Here is a 22971-nt window from a genome sequence, read left to right as displayed (position 1 = left end):
TGTGGGATACAACATTAATCTTATTTGTCTAGGATCTGAAAAACTGTATAAATTTCCTCATGGTCAAGGCTTTGGTACATTACCTCATTTTTACTCACAGAAGCCAAACTGCTAGATTTTTGGAGACTGCTAGCAATGATTTTTTTTTCTATGACAATTAGTTCATTACTGATGTTAACTATCTCTCCAATGAACTCATGAAGAACTTTAATATTAAAAGCACCTCATAAATCATTTACAATAAACCTGAAGGGATATTGAACATTTGTAAATATGACCTCCATTTACAGGATTTGTCTCTCTTTTAGCTTTTTTTCCTGAACCTTTGCTAGAATTATCTTTAAATCTCCGTGCAAGAAGCCAAAGAAATGGGAACTCAGGTTTGTAGTAATATTAGTCATCTTACTTAATGGATATTCTATAGCTTGTCCTTTTTTCCACTTCCTCTTACCTGGTCCTTTCATAACTCAGACAGTAAGACAGAGTCTTAAATACCCTTTGAATGGAGCCAATGTGTCTTATGAATGTAATTTATATAGTAGTTGATGATTTAAATGGCAAAGCCCCAAAATCTTTTGCTTTTTAAAAATGTAAATCTGTCTGGATCTCATTAATGAAGTTCCTTGACTACTCTCTCCTCTTTGTCTGGAAAACCATTCATTTATTAATGAGATTCAGCTCTTCTTTTGAAAAATACTTTGGAATATTTAAAATTTTTTTAATATTTGAAATACTGGTTTAATCTGTCGATTTTTGCACAGTCGACTCAGCCGAAACCTTGCCAGTGGTGACATGTAGGATGCTGTCAGTGGTCAGCACAACATAAAGACATCTACAAAGAGGAGTGGAATATCTCTTTGTGAGCAGAACAGAGATGATATACTCTAAGTGTGCATTTTCCAGTCGCTTACTTGATGCTGCCATTCCTCACTTTTCCAAGTTTTTAGATTTCCAAGAACAGAGAGACGTTATTACAGATATCCTCTTCTATTCTCCACTAGTACACAGAAAAGCTTCTACTGTGGACTTGCAAGGTTTGCACGTGCATTTGCCCTTTCTCATCAACCTTTGAGGTAAGCTGTGCCATTCTCACAACCGGGCCAAGGGGAAGGTGCTGTCCAAGAAAAACAAATTGGTGGTTCTAACAATGACCAGCAGGAGTCCAGGTAAAGGATCTTTTAACAATTTCTTAAAGAACTTCATGTAACAGATGTAAACCCAAACTTACTTACATATTACTGAGTTTTGTATACATAAAGGGACATAGCTTTTTCAAGTGAAGAATAATGTTTTTGTATCCAGTTCAGTTACAAAGACTTCAGATTCCTGCTGAAGAAGGAAAAGAGTCAGATGCCCTATAGTACTGTAAGTTACCAAGTGATTTCCCATCTCCAGAGAATAGCAACAAAGAACCCATTAGACTTGTCCCGGGAAGGCTGAATGCCCCATCAGCTGAATCATCACACCAGAATTATAATATTTTAAGAGCCATAATATACAGAATTATTTTTCCTTAAAGAGATGCTTAATTCCTAGCGTATTGCTTGTTCACAGTGTGTTATTTGATTAAAAAGAAATCTATTGAAATATGTTCTATATTCTGCAGTATTGTGATAGTAGGATTACCAAGAATTTACTATATGCAATTTCATCTGCCTTATCAGCCAAGGCATAGACCTTTTTGGGTGACTGCTATCTTTTTTCGGCCACAGATCTGTGTGCATCCCCGTTGTTGACTGTGATCAGACCTTCTATGAACCAAAAAGGATTTTATTTTATTTGCACCCCCATTCTCCCCTCGAGATTCCTTGCTAGTATCCCTACCACACTCAGCACTTGGCCATGCAGCATTTTGCTTGCATACTGTTAGTGTGTATTTTCAGATGTCACTGAGAGATTATGAGATAGGGGGATACTCGGGTAAGTCTTGAAGATGTAGAGCACCAGGCCTTCTTTCTTTAGCTTTTTTACTGGATCACATCAGCTTCCGGTTTTAAAATGATGATGTATTTTAGGGCAGCATTACAAAATGTTGAGGTAAAATGTATTTCTACTTGTACTGTGTCCAAAGAAAGACACAAATTCATGAAACTTGTACTCCATCTCTTATTTGCTCTTATTTTAATCTTAAGAAACTGCATTATTGGAGGACGACATATTCATCAGACATCTCACAAGCCAGATTCCTATGTAACTTGATCACTTTTGGGGTAAAATTTAGCAAGACTGCCTAAAAATGCTTATTGGTCTCTATGGATTTGTGCTGACTTTATTTAACACAAAGTATAATATAAAAAGCCCTTTCTGCAGTTAATTAGCCTCCAGGTTATTGCAGGCCCCAAGGCACTGTATTTGAGTTGTCATTGCTACTTGCAAAGATCAGCAGTATTTAATTCTTGTGTTGCACAAAGTAGATTGCATTTGCTTATGTGGACACTGTTAATTCATTGTTTCTAGGCTCTAATTTAATTTTTTATTTTCTTGACTATTCAAGATGGTGCTAAACATGAGAAACTTTGCTGAAATCAGATGTGTTACACTGAGATAGTACCAGTTTAAATGACAACACAACTAAACCTGAAGCTTCCTCAGAATTATGGTATCATAGCTGGGAGCAAGATTTATTTCTGTTACATGATAAACCTAAAACAAATAGGGCTTATTCAGACTCCGTTGGGGTAGGGCAAACCTAAGCTTATTAATTATTCCTGTTTTCTAAGGAGCAAACATCAGGTTTCCTTCGTTTGATAATTCTGTTTTCTCAGAAAACATTTATACAAGTTCCAATACTCAGTTAGCAGTGGCAAGAACTCTTTAGTGGTTAGAGAAGTGGCAGAAGGTTAAATCATCTGACTTCGATGTTAAGTTCATTGTTTACCATTAGCGTACAGTAACATCTTAAAAAACTGAAGCACAGTGGGTGTATTCATTACTGGACAAACGCAGCTGACAAGTTAAAGAATATGTGACTCTCTTAAGCTAAGACCAAAGTGCTTCATTTATAATGGAGATTACGGTAAGAACCAAATGAAGTTGTCTAAGGGAAAATGTTGTCTCCTGAGCCTTTATTCTGGTTTGGCCACAAGTTAATAACACAAGCAGCACTTAACAACAAAATGCAGGACTGTATTGTCTTTCAGCAAATGCCAGTCATATGCAATCCAAACAGGTCAATTACCAGCAAATCTCTGAAGATCTCCTGAAACCTCAGAAGAGTTAGAGATGCCAAGAAAATGTCTAGATGCACAGAGACACAGGAACAGAACTAGGGCACAAACCAATTTGCAGAAATGGAACTTAACCCTTAGAGGGAAGAACCGAGCCTGCTACATATTCATTTCCATTTCATTAAATATTTATGGAGAGACATACATGTAATGTGATTCTAAATTATGGAAAAAGCACAAACAGAATCTGCACTGTTTCAGTCATGTTTAATCTATTTTTGTGAAGCTTTCTGTAGCTGGCAGGTGTAATAGACAAATGTGTTTTTTTCTGCCACTAACATGCAAGGTGTTTGAAAATTAACATGTTCTCTTGAATAATTTTAAATCAGCACACACACAAAACCAGAATGTAGAGGCCAGTAATAGACTGTTCTTCAACTCAATACACATGTCTACAACCTATTAATATTAATGAAACCTGCACACAGCATGTGGGGATAATTGACCCCACTAAATTCCATTTACTCATGAGCTACTTTGTAAGGTTTTCCCTCTAGTTATTGTAGTATTTATCAAAGATGAAAGTTGGAACAGTGTATATGCCAACAGGAGACTATTTCAGAAGTAGCTTAGAAAAAAAAAAAGAAAAATAATAAAAAGGAAAAGAGAGAAAAGAGGGGAGAGTGCCACAAAGAAACATGTTTTCATCCTAAGTTTCAAAAGCTAATGAAAATAACCTTATCTTGCTTTAAACTTTTGTTGTGACATGACATCACAATACTTTAGGAGATGAAGAACCTCAGTCTGGATATATTTTTACTGGGGATCTCCACTGAGTGATCTTTTCTTTTGCAGGACTTTGTACTGAGCTGGGCAGACAAGGGAAGTGTGAGCAATATTTCAAACACACACCTGGAGATCTGGATTCACCAAGGCCAGGCTGGACAGGGCTCTGAGCAACTTATCTAGTTGAAGATGTCCCTGCAGGGGACATCCAATGCCCCCATTGCAGGGGGGGTTGGACTAGGTGACCTTCAAAGGTCCCTTCCAACCTAAACTATTCCATGATTCTATGATTTGAATTTTTTTTCCTAAATTCTAGGAATAGTGTCTTCATGAGTTTTCTTCCATGCTTTTTCTATTTTCTGTCTGAGAAAGGGAGTAAACCAAGACAGTCAATCTGTGTTTTTTTAACGGCTCATCTCTAAACATGTGAAGATTACTGACTCAGTTCACTGGAGAGGATGGACCTACCGTCTCTCCTGATCAGTGCTTAGTGAAATTCAAAGTTGTAGACAATAACGTATGAATCAATTTTAAATCTTTTATCAAATAGTCAATATATTCTCTCTGGCTGATCTCTTTCATCTGATCTTTTCTTTAAAAGAATCAGCCTGTGATATACAACTGATTTTGCAAAGTTACGTACAGCCATAATATACCCTGCCGGACACAGAAAGAAAGAATACTAGTGTTAGAACCAGCATTGGTATTGCTGTAGCTAGTGCTTTGCGATAGATATTACTAAAAATATTTTTCCTGAAGTAATTTTACTTATTTTCTTGGTAATGACTTCAAACAAATCTCTTGGAACAAATCTCACAAACAGTGAAATCAAATCTTTCCCAAAAGGAGCACTCAGACTACATAAAAAACTGTTGTATTCTCTATTCCCTGTACACAAGACAGAAATTCGTATTTTTAGTCTTTTACCCAGCACACTTTCAAAATTCCCTTTTTCAGGGCTTCAAGGGTCCAGAATCACACTTGCTGCCCCCAGACCTGAGCGATGTCTCCATCAGCTTCAGACTGACGCAGTGCTAGTTGCACCAGACCAAAATGAATTATCTCCAGACATGAGTTACCAGCACAATTAAAGCAAGAGCACAGCTGACTGACATACCGAACAAAAGAGCTTTGGCAAAGCTTACCGTGGAAAAGCACAGAGAGGAAATTAACTCTTGGCGTTGAACGCACCCGAGTAAAAGCAGGACGAAATGCTGATTAACAAGCTCAGATTCTGCAGACCAAATACCAAAAGATGAACAACAGCAATAACATTCTATTATGTCTCTCTACAGCATGCATGCAATTTATCATTAAGTTACATTCCACAGGCAGCTCCAGCAGTACATTTTCACAGTCTAATTGATGCATATGAGATTTGGCTTGCAGCTTTCAAAAAAAAGCCAGAAGTACAGAGAATTCTGCTCCATCCAGCAAGAAAAGCAAGCCCTGTGATATTAGCTATATTTGCAATAGATTTTTTTGACTCTAACACAGCTAGTTCTCTTGGTAAGGTAGAGAGTACACAGTTGTGTTGCAGAGTGTGCATGTTTAACTGGGCTGCTGGGTTTTCTTCATAAAGCACAACATGCCGATTTTTCTACAGAGCTCTAGTAGGTTTGGGAGGCATGTCTGGCTTCTACAAACATCAGGTGGACCCCTCTCTGAGGGATGTATTTTTCCCTATATTGGTGAATTTGATTTTTCTTTACAACTTGTACCAATTTGCTGCAGAGGTCAGCTTCACCAGTTCCTAGTTCTCAGGCTTCCTCTGGAGCCTTTCTCACAGGTTTCGGTCTTTCTTTTCCCTACCTGTGGTACTGAGCTCAGTGCAAAATAAATGATTATGAAGAGTCATTACTGGCAATTTCATATCTGAGTTTGTTTGGAAATTTTGAGTGAATACCCTCTGCTCCGAGTGTCGTACTTGTTTGACACTTAAATCTGATGCAGTCCTGGAGATGCTGTTGGTCTTGTATGGGAACGTCCCAGTCTTCCTTTGCTGATTACTGGCACAAATAACACATCTGTGTTTCCTGCTTTCTCTTCCAGAACTGCTCCTTCTGCACCTCTGTTATGTGCTGGAAGCACCAGTTCACCAGCAGCCTTCTAGAGTCTGAGGTAACTGAAGACAGTTTAATTAGGTTTGTATGTTTAGTAAGTCACTCTTCAAAATGATGGAGACCTATTTTTTGTGGTTTTCATTAATATCTCCAAGTTTATTCTTTTGTCTATTTTCTCCATTAGAACTGACTTACTTTTTGAAGGGTGGCTTTTTACTCCTGACAACCGTGTTTCTCTGCCCTTTTGACATAACTGCTTTTCATATTTAAAGAGGCTATTTAATGATATACATTTACACTAAACCTTTATTGTGCCTTTAAGCAGACTCCATGAGGACTTAGCTAGCTGCTTTTTTATTTACCTAACCACGCCATTTTAAGGTAATTTGCTTCAAAGCTTGATATTTTTGACTTTGTCTTTTAGTGAGGAGATGAATTTGATAATGGCAACGTCAATGCTTAATTCTTTTCCTCATATGTAGACAGGCTTTATTCAGCTGAATGTATCTGACCACTAAGCATCTGGCACCCAGGTATCTCAGTCAATGACTTACCTCAGCTCTCCTCAGGTAAGCTGTTAGACCACTGCTCCAGAGCTACGTGGTGTAGCTGCTCACAGCAGTAGAGGGACCACTGTGGCATACAACGCTGTCTTCTGAGGTGATTGTGAAAGATGCTTCTCAGGGTTAGACCATCACCAGGTGAGGTGCTGTGCATGGGCACCAGAGGAGATGAAGAAGCTGCAGACAAAAATATTAGCTTGAGTTTCCAACTTCTCAAGTCCTGGGTAAAACAGAGCAATTCAGTCCTTTGGTGAAATGCTAGGAGAAGTCTGAATTCAGTGCTTTCATAGGACACTTGACCTGCTAGTTGTGTAACACAGTATGGCATTACTGATTTCTACAGTGCTTACAGCAAAATGACTTCATCATAAAAGCATTCACATTCACCTCTAAAACCAGATTTTGCAAGACTGTTATGTTTCCAATCATTAAAAACATGGCTTTATTCAGTAAAGTAGCCATAAATAAAGCGCTCACAGAAACAGGCTGACAAATAAACTTTTTATACATTAGGTATGTATGGTGATGTAGTTTCTGGTGACAGCACATTGCTCAGAGGAGCAGGTCATATGCTGCTTCCTATTATACCAGTGTCAACCCAGAGAATTTCCATTGTCTATATTTCAACCAGTTCAACTAAGATAAAGATCTCTACACAGGATTTCATAGCCTTTTTTTGCCACTGCATGGTATTATTAAAAAAAGAAAGTACCCTAGAGGTAAAATTACTTTCAATATTGTTTCTGATAATAAATGCACTACAAATGGCTTAGTTTTATCCATTAATCATAATAAAATAACTTTTAAAAAGGGGCTGAAATAGATTTCAGTACAGTATCAAGCCCTTCTCCTGCACTGTTATGAAGTTTAGGCATGTGACATGAGGCAATGCCTGTCACAGTGACAGTCACTGGAAACCAGACACCTTAGACATTGCCATGTTAGGTCACACAATGACAGGGCTTTGTGTTGATGAAGTCCCCAGGCCTTAGATTATTTGTAGTAAAAATAAAGATGAAATTACAGAGAGGAAAAGAGAGGGTGGTTCTGGGGGACAAGTTAAGAGGTATTCAAAAAGCATCGTGCCACGTGCATGTATACAGGAACCACCAGAAGGAAAATGGGAAGTTGTAAGCAGAGGTGGGATGGCAGAACAGAGCCGAGGAACAGGCATGGACAAGTCTAAGCCCAGAATTTAATTCCCAGCCTCTCCCTCTGCTCGTCTCTGCACCGGACTGGCTGGGGTGGATGTACTGGGAGCCCTCCCAGCCCTGGTAGCAGGGCGCTGCCTGCCTGGGCTGGCTGGCCGGGGCAGTCCTTGCTGGCTCTGGGCTCATGTGAGTGCCACTGTCCTTGTCTGAAGGGGAAAAGAAAGCATTAAATGTGTCACCGGTGGGAGAGGTAGGGCAGGTGACATTGCAGCCCATGGGTTCACTGTGAGCCTTCACCTACCTGGCAGAACAGAGCAGGTACGTTGGCCTGAGGCACAGACACAGAGCCATGAAAGTAGGGCAGCATCTGCACACAGAGTTGAGCGGCTTATCTTACACTAATGGAAAAGGGATTTGAATAGCTAAAACCTGGTACACTAAACTGAGATGAAAATGTAACTCTGAATATATATTCCAGGGGTGTAAGAGGACTGGTAGAGAGAAGAAATGATATCTCTCTTACTCCTGTCCTGGAGGATTTGTTCCTCTCCTCCCATTTTTTTTTTAGTAACACAGAGATGTTATTTTCAGGCTAAATTATACCTTTTTGTGTGTAAACTTAAGAAAAAAATGGAAATCTCTGGTTCCAGGCTTAGGAGTGATAGGTATGTAAGTACGTTCATGTACAAACACCTTTTCACAAAAGCATTTACTTATGCCCTTCCCACCCCCATTTCTCTGTCTCCAAATATCTGTGTTTCATTACGCACTCACACAGAAAATAATGGCAAATAACTACACAGAAAAAGAATTTTTTTTTTAGAAAATCAGAGCTCGTATAGCGTGTTTCTGAGAGACAAATATAAACCAGATAATACATTTCTAGTTCCAAATTAATCAAACACGGTACATGAAAGAGTAAAAGGCAGATTCTATTCAAATTTGTAGCAATGTAAAAAAACCCAAAAAACAAATGAAAAATTTGCTAGCACTCTGTTCTTAAGTACCACAGAAGAATTTGCTATTTTTCTCTTGTATAAGAGCATGGAATAATAAAACATTGAATTTCAGGGGCCTGTTTCTACGTGAGCATTCTCATTTCACAACTAAGTCAGATTAGCTCCACCATTCTCATTGGAGCAGGAGTCATGCAGGTTCATTCTCATTTTATGCATGGAATTATTTAAGAAGAAACACCAAGACTTGCCTGATGCAATACAGGAGAATATTGACTGAAGAAGAGGTGGGAGCCAGGTATGTGGCCACCTAGTTGTGTGCAATAACCTCTAGGCTTTCCAGCAGTGTGTTGCATACCAGAAAATGAATTTCCTACCTATTTTTTTTTTTTTCCAGTTCCAGGATAACAGTCAAAAGAAGCTAGTGGGTTTTGTATTGGATGGGAAGGGGTATTTTAAGCAGATGTACAGTTAATTAATTTCCTCTGGGGCAAATTCTCTCTATGCTTTCCTGTGCTTATGCTGCCACCAGTAGCACTTCTCTGGGCTCTCTGGACTGGTGGAGTGATGAGGGGCGGGGGAAGAGAAAACCCACGGGGTTTACGTGCTCCATTCAAGAACTGGAGGTATACCCAGTCCCCTGCCCTCCTCCTGGCCTCCCGTGAGGGAGCACTAGACCTAAAACATGTTTATTTTTCTCCTTCATTTGAGTTGTGAAAAAGCTGATGGAAACTGTTGTATTATCCCTGGAAAAAATTAAGGGTTTCTTGGGAAATGCAGAATTTTACCATTCTGATCTACTTTGCTCGCACCTACTTAAAAAAATATATAATTTTTTTTTTTTTTACATGTTGACTGAAAAGTTGCTCTAAAATGCAGATAAACCTCGCTCAGCAGTCACTGACACCAAGCTACATGTAGTCCGTGGTAAAGACATACCTAAGAACACGTTTCATACCGTTTCCCTTCTCTTTTGGCACAGCATGGAATTTAATGATACATCTGCTAGAGCCAAGCTACAATACTTCTGACAGCTTTGGGGGAAGGGTGGTCGGCATGCAGCTGAACTCCTCACCCGTTCCCATCAGGGAGAGGGTGCCTTGCAACCAGACAGATGGCTCCTACAGAAGGTCAGCAGAAATGTTCATGTTCATGCATACCCTGCTTATTTTTGAACAGTATTCATTGGTTCAAACTGCTTCTGAGCCTCTCTCCCCTCTTTTTAATAGGAATTTTATCATGTTCTTAAATCTTTGCCAATTTCAACGTGGTTGATCCAATTTCACATAAAAAAGTGCAGGAGAAGCGGTCTCGGTTCCCCTGGATAAACACCAGACTACGTGCTACTTGCGTTTGACTGTGTCAGCCATGAGCTCTGTAAGTATGAAATCCTGCCAGGCAAGACATAAATCTTTTGTCAATGAAAGGAGTACATTATCTGCTTCTCAGCTGTTTCTTTACTAAACAGCTACCTGAGGTTCATTCAACAAGATTATTTAAAAGAAAAAAAGAAAAACCAGAATACTTTCTCTCATGCATTGAACATTAATGGTAAATCATAAAGAGGAGGAATCGGTCCTCACAGCATGTCCCAAACCAGTCTAAAAATGAAGTAGTGCAGTGAAGGGATTTATAAAGCGGGAAAGAAGTTGGTAACACTTTGGTTGTAATATACTTCATACCTTCTGAGTTAGTCCCTTGCAGTGAAGCTGTCGGATTAACTCCCGAGGCAACTGGGTGCAGCTTTGCTGGCTTAACAAAACTGTGCCTTGCTTCCCAGGAACATGCTCAGTCCAAGCATGGGATTGTGCAGAGCGTTGTGTTGAACTGGGCTTCTTATTCTCAGCCGATGTCTTGTTGTTCCCAGGTACCTTCATACTGAAAAGTATGAAGAAATTAAACTGATGACTAGCCAAATGCCAACACCTTAAATGTTGATGGATTTAGTAGCTCTCTATGCATCCAGTCAATCTCTGCTCCATTTTAAACTCCTGTTGATGTTTAATATGAATTTCAGTATTTCTGATACCATACCAAGGTGATCTCAGCCTTGTGTGGGGATAAGCTGATACAGTTACCCAGTACTGTTGGCCTCGCACTATCCCACTCCCCAAAACATCTCCAGTGCTCACCCTCAGCTTTCTGTGAAATTTGGCTCTCAGAAAACTCCTTCTTACCCAGCTGTGAATTCTTTCACAGCACCACCTGTAAATTTGTTGCCTTCTCACCCTGTGATGTGTCACATCAGCAGTTTCTTGTGCCATGTCCAGTAGTTTGTCATGTCTGGTTCTGTTGGTGCATCCCACCACTTGCCCGCAGCCCTGGCAGTATCACACCCTGCCGCTGTGGGACAGAAATGTGTGTATTTTGCTATGACCAAACAATAGTAACTAGGGTATGTAAAAATAATTAAGTTTATGGATTGAATGTGATACCCTTTTCTCATGCTGCTTGGTTCCTGATCACTTATGCAATGAGTTATTAAGCGAGAAGATATACCATCTGGTCACATACAAAGGTACAACCTTCAGTTAAATAAGAGCTTGAAAGGGACATAAAGATGTTTGTGACCAGCTTAAGGAACTAGAAGGTGCTTCAGTAGATGGTGGGTTCAGATCTGACAAAACAGAACTTAGAGTTGAGAAAATTATAGTTTAGGAGAAATGTCTTTGAATGAGGAGGAACAGAAAACTAAGTAAACCCACAATGGTTGTAGGAGTTGTAGATAAGATTATATATTAGATTTAGATATGTCCTCAGAGGAAAATAAAAACATTTCAGTGTAAAAAAAATCAGCTACAACAGCAAAGTGGATAGGCTTGCAAGCGTGTGGGTATTTTATATCCAACTTTGGAAAACCAAGCTATGCATATACAATACGTTGCATTTTTGTTGTAGAAGACTTTATCCCATTTTTATGATTTTAGGATTAATAAAAATTATCCAAGTCAAGCATAAAATGAGCAGCACCTCATTCAGCACATTCACTGGAATTTCCAGTGTATTTATCATTTTCTGCTGGGAGCATGGTTATAGCAATGATTAGAAAACAATATGGCAGGAAACTCTTGATGTTAAACATTTGAGTTATGTATCACAGATTGTCTCGAATTCTCTGACATTTCAGATTTAAATCTTTTCAAAGTTTTCCTGAAGCTTTTGGCACATTTTCTGCAAAACGTGTACAAGAAAGACAGAAGATTCATGGAGGGCTCTAGACTTCTGTTATTGTTTAAACACTGATGCTTAAGGTTTAAATTTACAGAGAACAAATCATTTTACATCAAAACTAAGGTGTTGCATGTTTATTTACAGAGCAAGCTCCAGTAGTAATGTGTATTTGTCATGGAAACTGATTTTAATTTAATTCTAAACCCTGTTTTGCACCAGGAAAATGTGAGTTTCATTTTACTTGTCTCTGTTTTCAATTATAATTTGACAAAAGAAATAACCGCATTACCTATTTGATTTGCCAGAACTTTATCCCAGCACCACCTGTTGAGCCCTCGGCACTCGAATCCTGACATATAGCAGAGAACACAATTATGCAGTTGGCATACTAACCAGCAAGGATGCCAACAAAAGCATAATATAGCCTTTGTACTCAAAGTACAACAAAATACATATTAAGCTACCAACTGCAAAGGTTTAAGCAAGCCACATTTAATTATACATGAATGTATCTTTCCAACAAATAACACAGCAGAAAAATTATATGGAAGTTAGAAAGGACCCTTTTTGTCTGGTCTGCTTTGGTAAATATTGAAAGCTTTAAATAAATAAAGTTTCACAATACCATAGTAGATTTACATTACATACCATAGTAGATTTACATTAGAGATGACAAGAAGATAGCCAGCTAGTTTATACAAACAGATGGGTTCAACACTATCAGCTTCCCAGTTTAAAGAAAAGGCCCCATGTTCATTTCTGGCAGGGGAACCAACCAGCCCAGCACTGATCACCTAGGAAGGTGGAAGAAGCTCCCAGCACCAGTCTGAATCAAACCCTCTCTTCTGCAAGTCACTGAGGCCATGGTAGTAGGGATCAACTGTGTCTCTGAGATATGTTTCTCAAACCAGCATTTTGCCAGGAGCGTAATCACAACTGCTTTCCTGGCTCTTCTGACCTGAGATCTGCACAGAGGAGGGGACAGAAGCGGGAGATAGGACAGATTGGTAGGGAGGAGGCAAAACCTCTGCTCCCCAGATCTGCAGAGCTCAGTAAAGGTTCACACAGGAGCTCTGAACTCACGGGGATTTGCACACTGGGAAGGGCCACCTCTGGTTCTAGCAGAGGTGCTGGAGTTTCCAGAGTCTGTCCAAAAATGTGAGGTAAAGCCCTGCATGTTTTTTTTTTTTTTTTTTTTTTTTAAGGGACTGCTTTAAAATACTGGTGACAATTTTCAGATTTTTAGCACCTGTCCAGTAAGCCTAAGAGAGAATTAAATCTGGAAACCTGATTATAGAATTGCTAATTCAAAGAGACTGTTGGCCAGAAGAATGACATTAGATATAAAATGAGGATAGTGTTCCAAGGTAAGGAGAAAACAAGGAATGATGTCCTACTCCCGCTCATCCAGAAATCGCAACTGCCCTCAGACAGATCCAAAGGATGAGGACAGGGTAAGGCAGAAAGAGCTAACTGACCCACAAAGAAGGGAAAAGCAGTTTGGGAAGTATTAATACAAGGAGAGGCTAATTGGCAGCATTGCAAAAATCCCCCTGATGCATTTGTACAGGGCTGAGCACACAGGTTCTGACCCTGACTAGAGCTTTTGTCAATATTTTCATACAAAGCAGAAATGAAAGACCATTAAAACCTTGGATAATGAACCAAAATGCTCTAGGTTAAATGAAATATCTAGAATATATTTTAGAGACAATGACGTACCGCTTTAAAACAGCTTGGGAAAACAAAGAAAACGACGACTACCAAAACCCCACACTAACAAAAAAACAACTAGTTTTGTAAACAAAGAAACAAACCAGCCGTAAATCAGAGCAACCAAATTATTTTACTTATTGTGCTTTCACACTTTGAGCTACTTAACTCATTATTACTACTGTAGACCCGTACCTAAGAGGTATTCTTGGCACCTGTTGGGTATCACTAGATACAGAGTTTTGATATACAATACCTGAACAGTATACATGCAAAAGAGAAAGTTTAAGAAGCAAGAAAGTCCTCTGAAAGAAAGTGAAACATTTCAAATTATATCCAGAAAAATGGAGAATAACTTTGCATGTGGATTGCTTTCTTACCTGTGCATTGCAGGAATCAGCATTCAGCTGAGCTTGGGGAATTTCTGTCTTTGGAGGGTTCAACTCAACACAGCCAGAAGCAACCTGATGTAATGAGAGCTGCTTTGAGAAGAGGGCTGAACAATTATCTATGATTTTAAAAGTGACCTAAAGAAGCCAGAAACCTTTTCCTTACAGGTATTAAGTTTTAGTGAAATGCATTTTTTTTAATCTTATTATCTTAAAGGTTAGAATTACGTATTTACTATTTATAATTGTTTTTAAATTATAATGTTATAATTCTATATGTAAATGTACTTCTTTTATTATTTATTTACTTTTTGTTTAAGGGATTAATTAAACAGAAGTAAAATCTGTAAATGGTCCAGTAAGGATACTGGGTGACTGTGGTGTAATCCCAATGAGAGTGCTTGCCTAAAACTCTAAAATGGTGGCACAAAATATACCCAAATATCTTTAATTTTTCTGTGCTGAAAATATAAAGTGACAATTGTTAATGAGAAAACCTTTCCTTTAAAGTTGTAATAGCAACTGTAAAGCACTTGCTAAGAGATAGACCACATCTAGGAAAGCCAAATCTAGCTGATCTCTCCTTCTCAATTCCAAATATCCTTTGTGATGACCAAATTTCACTCAGGAAAATAAGACTAGAGGAAGTACACATATGGCAGATAGTTTTGCATCAGCCACTTCTAGATTTCTCAGATGTCTAACAGCCAAGAAAATGTGCCAGCATTTTAATTTCTTTCAGATAGCTGGTCCCATGTAATCTTTACTCTTGATGAAGACCTCAGATAAAATATCTGGGTAGTGTTTGAATAGAGCATTAAAAAAGTCTCCTACAACAGAATCCATCATCTTCTAATTTCTCCCGTATTCAAAATAAGTACAAATTCTTAAACTGTGATGTGGAGCTTTGAGTTTTAAAATCATAAACCAGAGCACACTCCGTTGTTTACTACTGCCTCTACTGCCTGCCAGTCATCCTTTTTTTTTTTTTTTTCCTTTCCCACCTTCCAGATAGCCTTGCAAAGTCATTGAAAACACTGGAACACTTTCTGCCCATACAGGGAAGCTTCAGGTGGATTGATCAGCCATCTGAGAGCTGTACAAATGGCTTTTTCACCCTTGGCTGTGCTTTTGGGAATGTAATAAACCCACCCTGAATATGTGAGGCTGGCATTTCAGCTTGAAATTGAACGTTTTTCATGTAAAACAGACATGAAAATTGTGAGGATTTACAAGTAGATTCCAGTGAGCTGTACGAAAGGCAGCACCTTTTCAGGCAATCTTTGAAGTCTGCTCTGAGTAACCCAAGAGCCTCAGATACTGCTCAGCTCCATTGCCATTTAATAGGTAGTTGCTGTTAGTCCCTTGTACTATATTGAGTTTTATTCCATTTAAATCTGGACCATTTGGGAAGAATTAATAATTCTGGAGTTAAATGTCAATGGTTCTTACATTAGTTTAGCATTCTGAGCCTGCAGCACTGCTCCAAGCGACTGTCCCTGGGTTGCATCAAATTTCTCTTATTGTTTGAGTATTCTGATAGCAGACAAGTATCCTTTAGTAGAAACCAGTGACCCTGGGGATTCTTTCACTTTAAGCTGGAGTTTACCTGTCACTGATGGTAGCTGAGGTCAGCTGGCTTAAAATGACTGATCTATAATCCACACTTCCTGAAGCAGCCAAAGAGAGAGTCGTATAATTCCCAGGGAGATTTTAGTATCATAAAAATAGACTTGACACAACTCCAAAGTTTAGCCTCTTCCTTGACAAAGAGGAATGAAAATCAGCTTTGGTGCAGATCCGTCATGGGAGATGCTTCTCAAAGTGCTACTGAGCAGCCCGTGCCTTCCTTATCTTGGGGCAACTTGTCATTGATCCTTCTGCCAGCTTTCAGTGACAGCAGAGGTGCTGCAGCTGACTAAAAGTGGGAGAGAAAAACAGTAATGTACATTTTCGTACTTACCCATCTACTTCTCCGTATCTCCTCCTTTACCTCATTATATGCAAAGGTACTTCTGTAGAACTGGGCTCAGGGTGATGCATGCAGGGCACAGAGAAGTGTTTCTGTAGAAAATTTCTCACATATTGAATAGAATTCTATTGCAACAGCTCTAGGAGCTAAAGGTATTTGTAGAATTAGTCTTGGTAGATAATTTTTTTAACCACTTGTTAAACATCTACATCAAGAATAATATTGGCTCTTGTATTCTATGGAGTTTTTGCTGGAACTTGTTCTGTTCTGTTTCCTGCCCATCATCATCACATAATTCCTGCTGCAACCTGAGCCCTTCACCGTTCTGGAAACCGGCTGAGATTTACCCAGTACTGCTTCCCAACACAAAGGGATTTCCTGTCTCGAATGACTAAATTGTAGCACTGAGGAGAGAAGGAATTTAATTTCACTGTCACCCTCTGGGCTAGCAAGTTGATTCATCAGCCTCTGTACCAAAGGCTGCCGGTGAGGAGTGTGCTTTGGTAAGTGGCACTAAAACAGGTGATGATTTCATTTGGTAGCACCTGATGCTGGCTGTTTACATTGGCACTTCCCATTTAGGTGGCTATGTACACTAGGCGACTTAAGAAACATGCATGAAATATTACCATAAATTGCCTTAGAATAATTTTCTTAGTTCATGATTGTCTTAAAATATATAAACACATTTTCCACATTCATTTTGCCCACTTCAAGGGCCTTTTTCCCTTCATATGACAGTAAAAACAAAACCACTATGGCTCTTGCCAAACTTGTTCAAAGTTTACATGGATTTGGTTGGACTAATGTGGTGGAAAATTATATCCACTATTTTGGGTACTGGCCCATGCACCTCCTTGTATCTCAACCATGCCTATTCCAGTTTTTAATGCAGATTTCTAAGTTAAGTTTGTTTTTGTTTGGATTATAATAAAAAAACCACAGATCATATGAAATAGATCATTATTTTGGCTCCATAAAGTATAGCTCTTCCTGATGTTGTTTTGTTCCCTGCCCCCCCCCCCCCGCCCCCAATTGGAAACAGTAGCTGGTGATTTCTGCTCTGCTTGTCTTGAATGCTGCTGTTTTAAGGTTATCTATTACCTGCAAGAACAACTACTCCCTACATGCTACTGAAATAGATCATCTCATGATGGAGCTAGAGATGACACAAAGCTATACTGAAGGTATGTGGTACAGCAGCAAAATACATGGGGTTTGTCCTGTCTCGCTATGAACTTCATTGAATTTCGGTGTGGAAATCAATAGGGCATTCTGCTGGCCTTCTTAATGCACTATGATATATGCTATTGACAAGAATTATACAGTAATGGAGAGCTTCCCATTTCCCCTTAAGTTTCATAATTATACAGAAGGAGAAGGCAAAAATAACCTGTTTAAAAACCCTAAAACATTGCTTTGAAAGATTACATTGTTTTGCGTGTCTTTAACGAAATTTCGCATTTTTATCTATGTCATTAGAAACAATCACAACAGAAATATTTTGACAGAAGGAAAGTTTGCAGACAGCAAGCTAAGATACTTGTTTGATTGTTTTCAACACTCTTAGTATTTAAATCTGGCGTTCCAGGACTGTCAATAGGTACAGGATTCTTAGCAGGAGTTATAAGCAAAGATCAATAGTTATTCCTACAGAAGGTCACCAGGCACATAACTTATGCAGGAGAAGGCTCAGTGCTTTTGACCTCTCTCCTACCTCAACAAATAAATCTGAGGCCGGGCAGGCACATGGGTGCTCTCAGGCTGGGTCCTTCTGGAAATTCCTCCATCAAGCAGAGACCCTTGAGGAAAGAATTAATCCATTTAAGGTGTTTGTGCACACTGTTTGCATACGAACACGCCTGCGAGCGCTGCCCAGAGGAGCAAAAACCTTGCCCGGCCGCCGCGGGCAGAGCGCGGCCCCGGCCCCCCGCCCTGCGCCCCGCGACCGCCAGAGGGCGCCGCCGGCCCGGGCTGTGCCGCGTACCACGGGCGGTGTCCCCGGTCCCGGCACAGCCCGTGACACCGCGGCCCGTGTGCTGTGCGGGGTGCGCACGGGGACACCGGCACCCAGAAACCATTTCCAACGGGAAAAATATTGATACATTACAGTCGAGAAGGGCCTTCAGATACGATGTAGATAAGATACTTTTAGAAAGGCTTTTCCTCGGAGGATTATCATTCCTGCCATTCTTGAATTTTTTACACATTTGTCACTGAAGATGGACTGTCCAAAAATGCACTACATATAAAGAATTTCCTGCCTTTCCTCTGGTTTATTTTTCCCGTTCAGCAGAGAACTTTTTGTTCTTGTTCAACTTCAGGGATACGATGGGCAAAAGACAAGCAGCTTTTTTCCCCAAACCACCTATTCCTTGATTTTCTACTGTGTTTTTGACATTTCTCTTGAGAAGCAGGAATTAAAGAGAGAGGGGCCTTTTATTTGGAAACCCAGAGTTTGTTAGTTTGATTATCAGGAGTTGTGACAAATACCTTCACTGCACCGCACTGTCCGGTCTCCTGATTTAACAGACCCCAGACAGTGCCTGACAGTGTCCCCTCAGTGACTCCTGTCCCACTGAGCCTGCCTGGCACCAGAGGCCTGGGACACCTCCCTTTCAGTTTGGGGTGATGTCCAAAGCTTGGAACCTATCACAGATATTTCTAAAAGCTCTTCATCAAAGATCTCAAACCACAGAAAGAAAAATAAATCCAGATTATTACCTGGTGCTTCTTCCCCTGCAGATGTGTTTTTTCTTTTGCTTCTCCAGTGTTGCTCTGAACTTTGTTTCTTGAATACCTACATATAAAAAAGCAGAGAAACCTCTGGGTACATTTAGATTATTTCTCTATTCTTTCATTCCTTAATATGAAATAAATGGAATAAACGATTTAGGTGTACCTTTCTGTGCTTAAAAACCCCAATGAAATATGATGGTTTATGACTTTTCTCCTCTGGATGGCAGTAACTCCTTCTTAAACGTTCATGACCCATGACTGCAATATCCTGCAGCAAGGGATTTCCTTTCCTTTGTCAGTGTGCTATCCAAAAAAAACCATTTAATTTTATTCATTCCATATTTTTTCAGATCTAAATTTGAAACCTAGGTAATATTTCAAATAAGGAACCTGTTTAATGTAAAAATCTAATTGCACGAGTTCTATGTACAAAAACAGAACAGGAATCAGAAGAAAGCAATTGATGCTGGATATTTCTATCTATTTGTATCTGATTATATGTTTCATAAAAATTAACAAATGTTGCTGAGAAAATCAAATTCCTTGACATTAAAAAATGAAGCAACACAAAAGATACAGAAATGTCCTGACCTGAGAGTGCACCAGAACATCTGTCCCTTTAAAATGTTCTCACTGTAACAGAGCACATCTGGATTTCTTGACTGTTCATTACAGTGTGAAATTTTAAAACAGAAAATACATTCAAGTAAAGACGATTTCCAAACACCCACTGTGCAGCCATGTAAGTTAGTTTAAACAAGACGTATGAGAGGGAATTAAGCCCTTCTCTCTCCACATCTGACCAAATAACATTTTTGCAGTAACAAAGCTAAATTTACTTGTAGGACTCAGGTCTTCACACCAGCCAGGACTAGCTCTTTTGCTTCATTTTACTGCTGGCAAGAATGATGCAGTTCAGAGTAACAATTTCCAAAGATGAGTGCCCATATTTACACAACTCAACCTGCACTTTGGGCACAATCTAAGTCCCTTGACAACTTTCCACTGACTCTGGCTGCTGAGGTCTGTCCTTCATCCTTATCTGGGGTGCTGTGAGGACAGTGCTCCCCAGCCCCCAGCTCAGCAACAGCAAATGGTGCCCCTGTTTCCTAATAAACATTATTCTGTCAGGGAGAAAGGAACAGATTCTACATGAGCATTCAGTTCTTGGGCCATGGCTGAGATGGTCAGTGGGGGTATAAGAATAATTTTCAAGAGGTGGGTGTTTTTGTACCAAGAGCATAATGCTACCAAATCCTTTCAGAAAAGTACTTGGCTCCTAGAACTGAGAAAAACATTTCTGCCCATATCTTTTAGAGTGCAAAAAACAAATTTGGCAACTATACATTAATTTCTCCAGAACCGAGACATTATTTACATTTTTCCGTCCAGATTCTTAGCGCTCAGAAAAGCCACTTAGTTACACTGCTCCATTTCTATTATTGTCCTGATCCTCAATAACACAGTAAGGTTCTGCCCCTTCATCTGTCTTTCCTGCATCTGAACAAGGGAAGCAAAACAGTTTTGTGGTGAAGAAGCTGATCCTGTGAAGGGTCCTACCTAAGCAGTGGAAGTCCTCTGTGGTGACAGGAACATCAGTCCCGCTTCGGAAGTGACGTGTTTTGGGAAGGCATGGTGTCTCCTGAGTTTCTTTGACAGACAGGGGAGCAAACTTTGTTAGCTTTTTCCTGGAAAAAGAGTGGCACCCACCTGCTGACATGAATCCAGCTCCACAGTGCAGAGGGAAACAGAACTGGCAATACCATCTTGATGTCCCACGCTTTATTGTCCAGGTAATTTTCTTGAGAAGCATAGCAGAGGTGCTCAAGAAACTTTAAAGACTGAAGACATCACTGGGAGATAAACTGCAGCTTACTCCAAGCTATTGCCCTGGCCTCTTTATTTGGAATGTAAGTAAATCTGAAAAATAATAATGTGAATGCAGCTAAGAAGTTGATATTACAGCTTGCCACAAAGCTGAGCTTTCAGCCTTTCAAAAGGCAAATAAAAGTAGATAAACCATTTGTTACACTGGTTTTACTGCAGGTCCATACCTTTGAGATTCCCTGACATGCTGCAAAATTTTCTCAGAAGATTTCATTAAGTTATGGCCCTGGCACCAATTTGTCAGCAAAAAATAAAAAAACATGTTGAGAAGCCGTCTCAAAAGGTTCCTCCTTAGCACATTTGCGAAGGTCTATTGCTGCTCATACTGGCTTCTGAGCTCAGGGATGGAGAAAAGGAGGAAAAAAACCTCCAAACAGGTTGAGAGAAAATACTTGACTGGTGGCACATAGAAGTTGTTTTGTGTTCTATGACACATAGAGCTCTCTCTCCACTTCAGCATGTGACTTTGGCTCTGTTCACTGTGGTAGCAAGTAAAAGGAGGACAGACACAGCAAAAAATATTAAATTGATTAAATGGGGAACTGCAGATTTATTTTTACTGTATAATTTTCTAGATATAAGCTTTGTCCAGAATATGGAAAGAAGGTTTCTTCCATATAACGCTGAGCTACTAAATACCTCAGCTCTCTCGACCTGCCTTATGAGCAATGTGAGCAGCATTCTGCATGGTCTCTTTTTGAAAAAGTTTTAATTCATAAGCCTCCCCTTTCCCTTAGCTCCAGCCAACGTCTACACCCATTTCCTAGCTTGTGATATGTACTTGTGGCATAGTAGAAATACAGGCAGAAAACATGCAGCAATGCATAGGTTTTAAAAACTATTAAAACTATGGTTCATCTGCCCGATATAGTAAAATGGAGGCTGATGGAAAAAAAAGATGCTTTCCCACGTGGTACGGGGTGCTACTGTGACAGCCGAGGTCAGGAGAGGAGAAGGCATGCAGAACATTTCAGGCTGAGGTCCAAAACAGAGAGATTTCGAGTTTATTGTGAGGACAAAAGAGCACTGTTCACTTGAATTTCTAGCTGTTGGCACTATAACTCTACCCAGTTTGTCAGAAGGTTGGGTTATAGTTAGAGCTCAGTTTGAAAGGAGATTTCAAATGGGTTAAAAATTCCTGTTCATTACAAGCTCCTAAATTAAGTGAAAATCTGAAAGATTATTTTCTTTCTGAATCCTGAATCATTCTTTAAATTATCTTCAGAGAATATGGTCATTTTGGAGTCCAATTTAGAAACTTATGGATGGGATTTATGCTAGCATCCCTAGTGTCTGAAGTCACAGAACTGCCATTTGTCAAGAAAAACACTCACAGCCCTAGGAGCTCAGATATAACTGCAAGATGACCTGCACTGTGTGCAAGAAATGTGAACTTTCTTTGAAATGGCTCCTTCTATTTCCCCAAAATAATTAGCAAGAGCAGCCTTCCAGGGCGTTACAACGAGATGTAAACTTTCTTGCTTTCTCATGCAAATGCAGTGGTAGGAGTGGAGCCTCACAGCACAGCCCTCTTGAAATGAGGGCAGGATTGTCCTCGCAGTGTGCGGTGGGGGTATAACAGTAGGATCCCTTCTAGAACGTGCTTTCTGCTAGGTGGTGCATGAAGTTCTCTGCAATGTTATACAAACGGACAGTACAAAAAAACCCATCATAGTTACCGCTACTTTCAGGCTTGTTTCAGCTGCGCAAGGTCTTGTTGGCTTGTCTTTATGTGTAACATCAACTGCTGATTCTACCTGCAGGAAACCAAAGGAAAAAAGTTTCTCTGTATGTGATATACACTTGTTTTTAAAAGAGCTGTTGTATAAAAACCCCTATGCTTTCTGGGTTGCTGGAACTTCCTGAGGCAGGCTTGTCATTAGTGATAATACATTAAGTGCAAAACATCAGCATGTCACAGAAAGAGATTGCCCAGGATTGGCTCTGCCCTTTGTACAGCAGAAAGCGAGAATGACTAAGGTATAAAGGGGCAAACTGTGGTGGAGCATTTGTGTGAGTGGGGACTGCAAGGTCAGAGAAAACACAGATAAAACTAACACCTTCTACAAGCCATGAAGAAGTTAGCAAGAAAAGAAGTAAAATGCAAAGCATTCAAAGGCAAGTATAGGAAACAGGCACACATCCATAAAAGTCACCTGTACAACAGGGCTGGCTGCTGGGAAAACCCTGGCTGATACAGAAAGAAGAATCCTTTTTTCACATGACGGCACAACTGGCTGCTGAGGTGGGGTTAGTTTGACATCCGTGGCCTTCCCTCCTGCTGATGTTGCTGAATCTGAAGAATTTATTGCAGAACAATCTGCGCAAGATCTTGAATCCTGAAACTCAGTTTCACACAATTAAACCGCAGCAGTTCAATGGTCGGGGACTGTAGGTGAAAAGAAAGGACAGAG

The 22971-nt window shown here is 39.8% G+C and overlaps 1 long non-coding RNA gene across 1 annotated transcript in view; it reads right to left on the bottom strand.

Annotated features, from left to right (window-relative positions):
- LOC110362262 (uncharacterized) overlaps positions 1-22971 on the bottom strand; it is a 258269-nt gene that overhangs the window by 33878 nt on the left and 201420 nt on the right. The window contains exons 9-17 of the long non-coding RNA XR_010474328.1: positions 22714-22946; positions 22237-22314; positions 20381-20590; positions 18656-18731; positions 17649-17733; positions 15569-15877; positions 13951-14034; positions 10369-10564; positions 5099-6756 (exon numbers count right to left, since the gene is read on the bottom strand). This is a non-coding gene — a long non-coding RNA (uncharacterized LOC110362262). The remainder of the gene's footprint in view (positions 1-5098; positions 6757-10368; positions 10565-13950; positions 14035-15568; positions 15878-17648; positions 17734-18655; positions 18732-20380; positions 20591-22236; positions 22315-22713; positions 22947-22971) is intronic.

Source organism: Columba livia, chromosome 8 (assembly GCF_036013475.1).
Source record: "Columba livia isolate bColLiv1 breed racing homer chromosome 8, bColLiv1.pat.W.v2, whole genome shotgun sequence".
Classification (NCBI taxonomy): domain Eukaryota; kingdom Metazoa; phylum Chordata; class Aves; order Columbiformes; family Columbidae; genus Columba; species Columba livia.
Note: the sequence above shows the minus strand (reverse complement) of the source record. Positions and strands in the feature narration are given on the sequence as shown.